Source organism: Elephantulus edwardii, unplaced genomic scaffold (assembly GCF_000299155.1).
Source record: "Elephantulus edwardii isolate Elephantulus edwardi_28Jun2011 unplaced genomic scaffold, EleEdw1.0 scaffold00048, whole genome shotgun sequence".
Taxonomy (NCBI): domain Eukaryota; kingdom Metazoa; phylum Chordata; class Mammalia; order Macroscelidea; family Macroscelididae; genus Elephantulus; species Elephantulus edwardii.
Genome location: NW_006399798.1, coordinates 14614262 through 14623880, shown reverse-complemented (window position 1 = coordinate 14623880; position 9619 = coordinate 14614262). Strand labels below are relative to the sequence as shown.

Sequence of the window (9619 nt, the reverse complement as noted above, 5' to 3'; positions counted from 1 at the left end):
CTCAGATATAACTAGGGAAGCTCCCCTTCCACAGAATGAGGCTGTGTATCTGTGTGGATGGAGAAAAGTAGCCAGGATCTTCATTTTCTGCCACGACTCAAAATACAGCTGCAAAATAATCCAAACGTTTCATGGACAAAGTATTAATCTAGGAACCTTGGAAGTTGCCAAAACTGAAATTGAACACGTGAAGGTCATATCCTAGGCATTCACCAGCTGGGTGGGTGTTGACCATTTGGAATCAGCCAGTCACATGGTCACCTATGCCGGGAAGGACAGATTGATGAGGAATGGAGTCATGGTCATTGCCAAAAAGAGTACTTCAGGATCTCTCCTAAAGTACAATAATGTCAGTGATGGGATATCACTTGTAGAAGGAAGACCTGTAACCCGACTATGCTCAATTATGTACACTAACCCCTAAAGCCAAAGATGAGACATTTAATATTTCTATCAACTTCTCCAGTCTGAAATGGATCAAACATGAAATCAAGTTGCATGATACTATTAAACAGAATCTGAAAGTTAGAAACAAAGAAGGACCAGTAGTTGAAAAGTAAGACCTCGATAATAAAAATGATGTGGAGTGTCATGGTAGAATTTTGCAGAACAGGTGATTCATTGCAAATACTTTTCTGCAGCAATATAAAAGGCAACTAGACATACTGACTTCACCAGAGGGAATACACAGGAATCAAATTGACTACATTTATGTAAAGAAAGAACAACATCCAGTATCATTGTTGTTACAAGGCCAAGAACTCACAGTGCAAAAGGACCCTCAGTTGCTCAAATGAAAGATAAAATTGAAGCTCAAGAAAACAAAAACACACCCACAAGATTCAAGGTATGGCCTTGAGTATGTCCCTGCTGGATTTAGAAAGCACTTCTAACAATAGATCTGACACATTAACATTGATGGCCAAAGACCAGAGGGATGGTGGAATGACATCAAAGACATTTTACACAAAGAAAGTAAAAGCTCATTTAAAAGACAAATATAAAGGAGAGAGAAAAATGGACGCCAGAAGAGACTTGGAAACTTACTGTATAATGTAGACACTAGGACAGATGGAAGAAATACTGAAGAAAGAGAGCTGAGCAGAAAACTTCAAAGATTTTCAGGAGATAGGTAAAGTATCATGAAATACGCAAACAACTGGAGTTAGGGAGCTACAAAGAAAGCACACAGTCAGTATTTCTCAAGTTGAAAGAATTTAAGGGGGGGGGGAATCAAACCTCAAGTTGCAGAAGTGAAAGATTCTGTGGGCAAAACATTGTGCAATACTCAGTGATAGGAAGATAAAGGAGGAGAGAAGCAATACGGAGTCACTGTACCAAGAAGAATTGGTCAGCATCGAATAACTTAAGGAGCTAGCATGTGATTAAGAATAGAACAATGTGACTTTTAAGCTGTAAGTGTGCGAAGATGGCAGAACAGGCGCAGAAGTCCATGCTGGTTGTATGTCTAGGTAACATTTGTCGATCACCCATTGCAGAAGCAGTTTTCAGAAAACTTGTCACTGATCAAAACCTTTCAGGTAAGTGGAGGATAGACAGTGCAGCAACATCTACTTATGAAATAGGAAACCCTCCTGATTATCGAGGGCAAAATTGCACGAAGAAGCATGGTATTCCTGTGAATCACATTGCCCGGCAGGTTACCAAAGAAGACTTTGCCACATTTGATTATATACTATGTACGGATGAAAGCAATCTGAGAGATTTGAATAGGAAAGGTGATCAAGTTAAAAACTGCAAAGCTCAAATTGAACTACTTGGAAGCTATGATCCACAGAAACAACGTATTATAGAAGATCCCTATTATGGGAATGACTCCAACTTTGAGACTGTACCAGCAGTGTGTTAGGTGCTGCAAAGCCTTTTTGGAGAATGCTCATGAATGCTGCGTCCATTTCTTGTTAAAAGCCAACAAGATGAACACCTTTACAGTGATGCTCTACATCTTTTAAATCCATCGACATGTTATAGTGTAATGTTCCATAGTCCAAGGCCATAACTATTTCTTCAGTTAATTTCCTGTTTCTTGCCTTAAAAAAAAATGTGGCTGGAAATCAGTTATTATTGGAAGCAGAATAAATAATTTTTTATTAAAAAAAAGAACAATGTATTCAAACTTCGTAAATAAATCAGTAGCATTTAAGAATAGATGGTACTCTAAAATGAAACAGACATTTCCGTGAAATACATCTTAAAACAAACAAACAAACAAAAGAATAGATGATCCTGAGAAGAAGTCCAAGCTATGCCAAAGGCATTGGTGAAAAACAGGGCTCCAAGGATTGATGGAATACTAAGTGAAAAATGTCAATTGGATGATGTCCTGGAGGATTTTCTCTCATGCATACCAAGATATTTGGAAGACAGCTACCTGGCCCTCCAGTTGAAAGATAACCATATTTGTGTTCATTTCAAAGAAAGATTACTCAAAAGAATGCAGAAATGCTCAAACAATATCACACAAGTAAAATCTTGCTGAAGACAATTCAAAAATGGCTGGAGCAGTATATCAGTGTTGTTGTTGTTGTTATGTGCCATCGAGTCGCTTGCGACTCATAGCGACCCTATGTACAAGAGCTCTAAACACTGTTCTATCCTGTGCCAACCTAGCCATCTCAAATGCACTTATTCCCACCGCTCCAGTCACAGAATTGATCCATATCATCAAAGGTCTTCCTCTCCTGCGCCGCCCCTCCACTCTGCCAAACATGATGTCCCTCTCCAAGGACCAGTCCCACCTTGCAACATGCCCAAAGTATGTCAGACGAAGCTTCAGAATCCTTGACTCCAAGGAGCATTCTGGCTTCACCCTCTCCAGGACAAACCTGTTTGTTCTACTAGCAGTCCATGGTATATTCAACACTCTTCTCCAGCACCACAACTCAAAGGCATCAATTCTCTTTCTATCATCCCTAGTCACTGTCCAACTCTGTGATGCATAGCACATAATTGCAAAGATTATAGCCGGGATTAGGCACACCTTATTCTCCAGCCTGACGTCGTTGTTCTTCAGTACTCTTGAGAGGTCCCTCACAGCTGACTTTCCCAATGCAATTCAAATTCAAGCTGGAATAAGAAGAGATAGAACAAAGGTTATCATTGCTGATGTCAGATTTGAGTTGAAAAAAAATACTAGAAAGAGATTAGCCTGTTTTACTGACTATATATACAAAAGCATTTGATTGAGTAAATCATAACAAATTATGAATAACACTGCAAAGCCCAGAACATTTCATTGTATTATGAGGAACCTGTACAGTCTTTTACAGTGATTTAAAGCCAGGTTGTGTGTTCAGATTGTATCCTTCAGTCAGACTTATTGACTCTGTATTCTGAGCAAATAATCTGAATTAGACAACATGAAGAAAGACGTAGCACCAGGATTGAAGGAAGACTCATCTACAGCCTGTGATTTGCAGATGACCTACTTGCGGGAAGCAAAACTAAACTTGACGTACTTACTGTTGAAGAGCAAAGCCTTCAGTATGTATTACACTTCAACACAAAGAAAACAAAAAAACCTCACAACTGGACCCATAAGCAAAATCATAGTAAATGGAGAAAAGATTGCCTTGGATTTCACTTTACCTGGAGCCACAGTCAACACCCTCCCCCCTATCAAAGCAACAGTCAGGAAATCAAACAAAGTAATGCATTGGGAAATTCTACCACTAGCAGATTGAAAAATGTTAAAGAGCAAGGATATCACTTCAAGGACTAAGGTGAGCCTGACACAAGCCGTGCACCTCATATGCGTGCAAAAGCTAGGCATGTAATAAAGAAGGGCCAAAGAGGAATTGATGCCTTTGAATTGTGATGTGATAGAATACTGAATATATTGCAGACTGCCAGAACCTGTGTTAGAGGAAGTACTACCAGAGAGCTGATAAAGCAGGGATGATGAGACCTGTTATAGGAAGGGGGCAGTCCCTGGAAAAGGATGTCATGCCTGGACCATCAAAAAAAGACCCTCGGGAAGTGGATTGACACGAGCTGCAACAATGGGCTTGGACTGCAGTGATTGTGAGAATGGCACTGGGCCATGTTTTTTTCTGCTGTACACAAGGTCACTATGAGTTTGAATCAGCTGAGTGGCAGTTTGCAACAACAAATTTCTTTGTGCGTTTTGTAGCGCCATGTGTCTAGACGCCATAATGCCTTCCTGCTTTTGATCATAGTTTAACACTAAAATACCCTTCTTGCCAGCACCAAAGTTATTAATAGGAACTTGGAAAGACAATAAAGCAAGATACTTTAGAGAGAGAAAGGGAGCGGGGGGGATATGACATTTTTTTCTACTAAGGAAAATCTAGAAGAAGGCATTTCCGTATTATGAAACTGTGATAGCAGTAGGGAGGCAAAAATAGAAATATATTAGACTTGCTGATTGTTCTTTGAAGAAGTAGCAAAGAGAACCCAACTTGGCCTGGGACCCTTGAGCTGTTGGGATGCTTCAACTTGAGCTGGCTAGAGCATGGATGGCTTCTCCTGGGTGCAAAGCAGAAAGATGCCCACTAGGAGTGTCAACAGAGGGGACTCTTCTGAATAAGTACACCAAGGGTAGAGAGACTAGACTTGCCTGGATTCCTTTATGAGCGGTAGAATGTGCTCACCCAGCTATGAAAGCGAGGTTGGGATCCAGTTGCAGCGGGAGAGCATGGCACTACTTAGCTTGTCTATTGCAATGCAGGGAGCTCTAGTGGCCTGGTGATAAGAAGCTCTCCTGCAATCCCAGAGGCACACAGTTCGAATCCCCCAGTTGCTCTACAAGAGAAGGATGAGCTATCTCCTCCTGTGCAATTAACTGCCTGAGAAAACTCACCGGCTCCAACTCAATGGTACACAACAACAACAACATCTTCACAGTGTGGACAGTGAGAGGGAGGTGATGAGACATCAAGTCAGGGTGTCTCAGCAGCCAGTATCCCAGAAGCCACAGCTAGAAACAAGCTGAGATATGCTGTGGGCAGTGTTGACCTGGGTGTAGCATACTTACCATGTCACTACTGACTAATATACAAGCACATTTCCATCAGATAGGAACAGACTCGTAGCTGATCCCGGTGGGTTTTCAAGAATCAGGATGGTCACGCACGGTGGACAGATTTCAATGGGCATCCAGACTAAGAAGCAGGACTACCCATACACTTCTGAAATAACAGGCCTTCAGAAACCGTATGGATAACGGGAGAATCTTGCTGGTTGCAGTGCCAGATGAGGCACCCACGTGGAGGCGGTCATGAGACCCTCCAAGTGCGACTGGGGAAGAGCTGCCTGCTCGAAGTAGAGTCTATTCTAATAACACCAGGTGAGCAGAGCTTTCCCTTGGTGAAGGACCTTCATTCGCTAATGAGACGGGACTCAACACGAGGGGGGGAAAGCGGCAAACATCCACAAAACTTCAGAACATGGACTGTACAAAATGTGAATCTAGGGAGAGTAGACATCATCACAAATAAAACGGAACACGTAAAGATCAGCAACCTAGGCAGCAGTGACTTGAGAGGGACTGATGGTATTGATGATCTTGAATCAGATAATCATGTCCTCTGGCCTGTTCCAGAAATGACAAGTTGAAGAGGAATGAAACGGCATTCATTATCAAGAGTGTTTCAAGATCTGTCCTAAAGTACAATGCTGTGAGTGCTGATAGGGTACGAGTCACATACATACAAGAAAGACCTGTCAATGCAACTATTATTCAAATATACACCCCAGCCACTGAGGCCAACGGTGAAGTTGAGGATTTCTAACAGTCTTTAGAGTCTGAAATTGATTGAACATGCAATCAAAGTGCATTAATAATAATTGACAACTGGAATACTAAGTTGGAAGCAAGAAAGAAGGAATGGTAGTTAGACAATTGGGTCTTGGTGATAGAAATGAGAATAGAGATGGAATGATAGAATTTTATACCATGAATGATTTATTCATGACACACACTTTAAAAAAAAAACAACACAAACACCACAACAAATAGTGACTATACACATGGACGTCACCTGTTAGAATACACAGGCGCGAGATTGACTACATCTGTGGAAAGACATGGTGGAGCAGCTCAGTATCTGTGGCCAAAACAAGGCCAGGGACTGACGGTGTCTACACTCATAGGCAAGTTGAAATGTAAGGTGAAAAATATTAAAACAAGTCCACCAGAACCAAAATACAACTTCGTGTCTATTCCAACAGAATTTAAAAACCATTTGCGAATAGATTTGATGGCCTGAACACTAATGATCAAAGACCAATGAGTTGTGAGATGATATGGCTAAAGGGTACTTGTACCAATGTGGGACTCACCTAGACCATCTTGAGAAAGAAGTACCACCTACAGCTAATACTGAGTATAGACAACCCTTGAAATTCAACTGCTTATCAACCTGCCCCTTCCCCGTTCTCCGGTCTTTTCTTAACCAGACTAAGACCATAATGAACCACCAGAACATTTATTTACTCCATCCTGTATCAGATGAATATATAGTCTCCTGATTGGAGACATAAGACAGATCCATTTGACTTCTATCCTTGGGGAGGTGGGAATCTTTCATGCAACACTTAAAAAACATTCAGCAATTAAAAGATTCTCATGCTTCGCTGTTTCTGAGAAAGGAAATGTGATACGCATATTCTTGAACTAACAAAAGGATCAAGAAAAACCATAATCCTGAAAATAAAGGAAGAAATACATCCTGTGTAATTGTGAGCACAACTTTGAAGGACACACACACACACACACACACACACACACAGAGCCAGTTCCTTACAGAGAATGTGACAGGCTTATTTACGAGGTGGGAACATTCTGAGAGGAGAAAAACTGACCAAATGCTATGATTCCCTGTGACCCGGAGCAAAGCAGTAGTTGAAGCTGCAGGATCAGGTCTCTGCTGAACACATTAAGAACAGGAAGGCATTTTAAGCAACAGCAAAGCAATGTTTTACCATTTCCAAAAAGGAGCTTGTGGGTTTGATGTCAGAATACAGAGAAAGGCGTAAGAACCTATTCAGAAGCATCAAAGAATGCTACAGATAAACCAAGGAAATGGAGCAAGGAAACCATCACTCAGCCAGTAGAAATGACTCCATGATCTCCTCAAGATTCCATGCACATCAGATTCACAGTAATGCTTTTCTAAACATTACCTTGGTTTTGAAGACAATTCCAAGGTCACGGGGGCAATGAGAAATGCTGGTAGGAAGATGTTCTTTTCTGTCCAGTGTCATTGCGCTCATATATCAAGGCAATAACTAGCCCAGCCCATGAAGAACATCTTCAAAATATTTCTAGCTTTCATGGTGATTGCTGGCTTTATATATTTGGTGCTTATGGTAAAGAAAAAAAATCCTTCCCAATTGATTTTTGAGACCACTTTTGGGTTCTTAATATTACCAAACCGGCTCTTAAAAACGGGATCTCAATTTATAATGGTGTGCCTATGACAAATAGAGGGAATCAATTTTTTGCCAACTTTGTGACATATAAGATCGTGGAGGATCATTTGTCTTCAATTATTGAATTTGGGGCCAAGAATTGGGGTATAAATTCTTCTACTTTTTCAACCACCCCTGCAGAATTTTCCATCCTAATAACTTAACCCACTGTTAAAGTTCACCCAGAAAGGGATAGGGTGCAGCTGTGAGGTGGTCTGAGCAAATAGCATTTAGCGACTCGGGCTTTCCAGGAACATCTCCAAAATGTTGTTTCCCCAAGGGGGCCTAAGTGTTTGCTCCTTGAAAAAATGGTCTCTCTCTTGGGCTCATTTTTGCTTCACTCAAATTACTCTGAAACTTCAAGGACAAGGACAGAGTTAGAGCTCTCCACCGTACGTTAAAAATATCAAGGCCTTTGCAAGAAATGTCACCACCACGCTTCATACCCAAAGAGGGGCCAGGCCCACATCATCTGTAGGGGCCTAACATCACTCCGCGGAAAGAGATTTCTAAGAAGTGGCATGTACAGTCTAGAAGCACTCAGGTATTTATTCATACCCTCCAGAAACCAGGGGCTGAACATGACTGACTTACAGACTGCCTTAAAAGTCAGATTCACCACCCCATGCAAGACTGTTTATCCATTTCACCATTTCACACGGAAGAATTACGAGTGAATTCCATTCTTTAGAGTCTGTTCAAACCGTGAGTGTTCTGGAAGCCCTGCATCACTTTAGGAGTGTGCTGCCTTTGTCCAAGCCCCTAATGTCGGTCTGTAAATTAATCTCTGTCTAACAGCGTCTAGATTATAGCTGAGTTTGCTCAACAACTCCACGTTCAAGTCCCTATATGACTATTTCTCTCCAAAAAAATTCTACTCACAAAGATTTATACCAAAAGTAAATAAAGCAAAATATCAGCATTAACTGTAAAACTTCAGTGCATAGATCATTTTCCAAAAATATGCTCCCATTTTCTAGGTGGAGCAAAAGTCAGATAAGCTGAAGGCTAGCCCCAGCGGCCTTGGGAACAGTGTGGGCTTGGAAATGTGCAGTAGGGCAACCAGGCTTAATTCCACAAACCATCTGATAAAGCAGACCTTTTGTGCTAATGGCTGGATAGTAAACGTTTCAGGCCATGGCCATTTGGTCTCTGTTGCAACAACCAAGTTGACCTGTTGTAACATAGACGCAGCCAGAGAACAGACAGGTCTGCATTCCAGTAACACTTAATGTACGAAATCAGTTGACTGGCTGGATTTGGCCCACAATCTTGCTCCTTTGACCCGAGGTCTTTCATTTTCTCTAAGACTGAATCCCAACCTTTCTTGGTTAGAAATTATTTCCTGGCTTCGTAAGAATGAAGAGAGACACCACCTGTTCCTTCATTTGACTCTCACTTTTTTAATAAAAATGTTGTTCCAGCCGTTGAGTGAAGTATTGCTCCAAGAGTGTGGATAAATCCATCGAGCTGTTGTTTTTAGCCCTTAAAAAAAAATAGGAGGAGGCCTTTTCAATCTTTAAAGCCTGTATTTCTTTATCCTGTGTGTGTCCTTCACAGCACACACCTGGAGGGTCAGGCCCTCTCCTTGAATCTTGGGGTCAGATGAGCTAAACCTTCCCTCTCTACCCAATGTTCATCTCTGAGTCAATGTCCATTGATTTTTTTCCCCCCCACCATTTATGTAATATGTGGTCTAGCAAGGCTAAAAGGCTAGGCCTAGCAGCCCTGGGAACAATATTGTTTAGAAAAGTGCTATAAGGCAACAAAGCTTCATTTCCTAAACCATCTGATAAGACGTTTTATAGACAAACAACCCCTGGCCAGACTCCCAAAGAGTGGTATGTGCAAGAATCTGTTGGGCAAGAGTTTGAGAAATGGAGTGGGAATTTCGAGAAGGGATGGTCCTGGCACCAATTCCAGATGGCTCTCCTCCTTGATCCTGAGCAAATCCCTTTCCACCCTGGCGCCTTGGGTTTTCCTCTGTCCGCTAGGGAGCTGTTCTGGGCTGCAGTGAAGAGATCTAAGCAGTGAAAGAATCCAGCAGCTGCCGCCGTCCAAGGGCAGCCATCGTGGAACCAGATAAGAAAACTCACTCCCTTCAGAACCTCACTCCTTTCTGCGTTATTTCTGAGACTGTAGTGACCATCCGAGGTCGGTCTTC

At 41.7% G+C, this 9619-nt stretch overlaps 1 pseudogene; it reads left to right on the top strand.

Moving 5' to 3' along the window:
* Positions 1 to 1429: 1429 nt before the first annotated feature.
* On the top strand, positions 1430 to 1973 carry LOC102866055 (annotated as a pseudogene).
* Positions 1974 to 9619: the final 7646 nt, after the last annotated feature.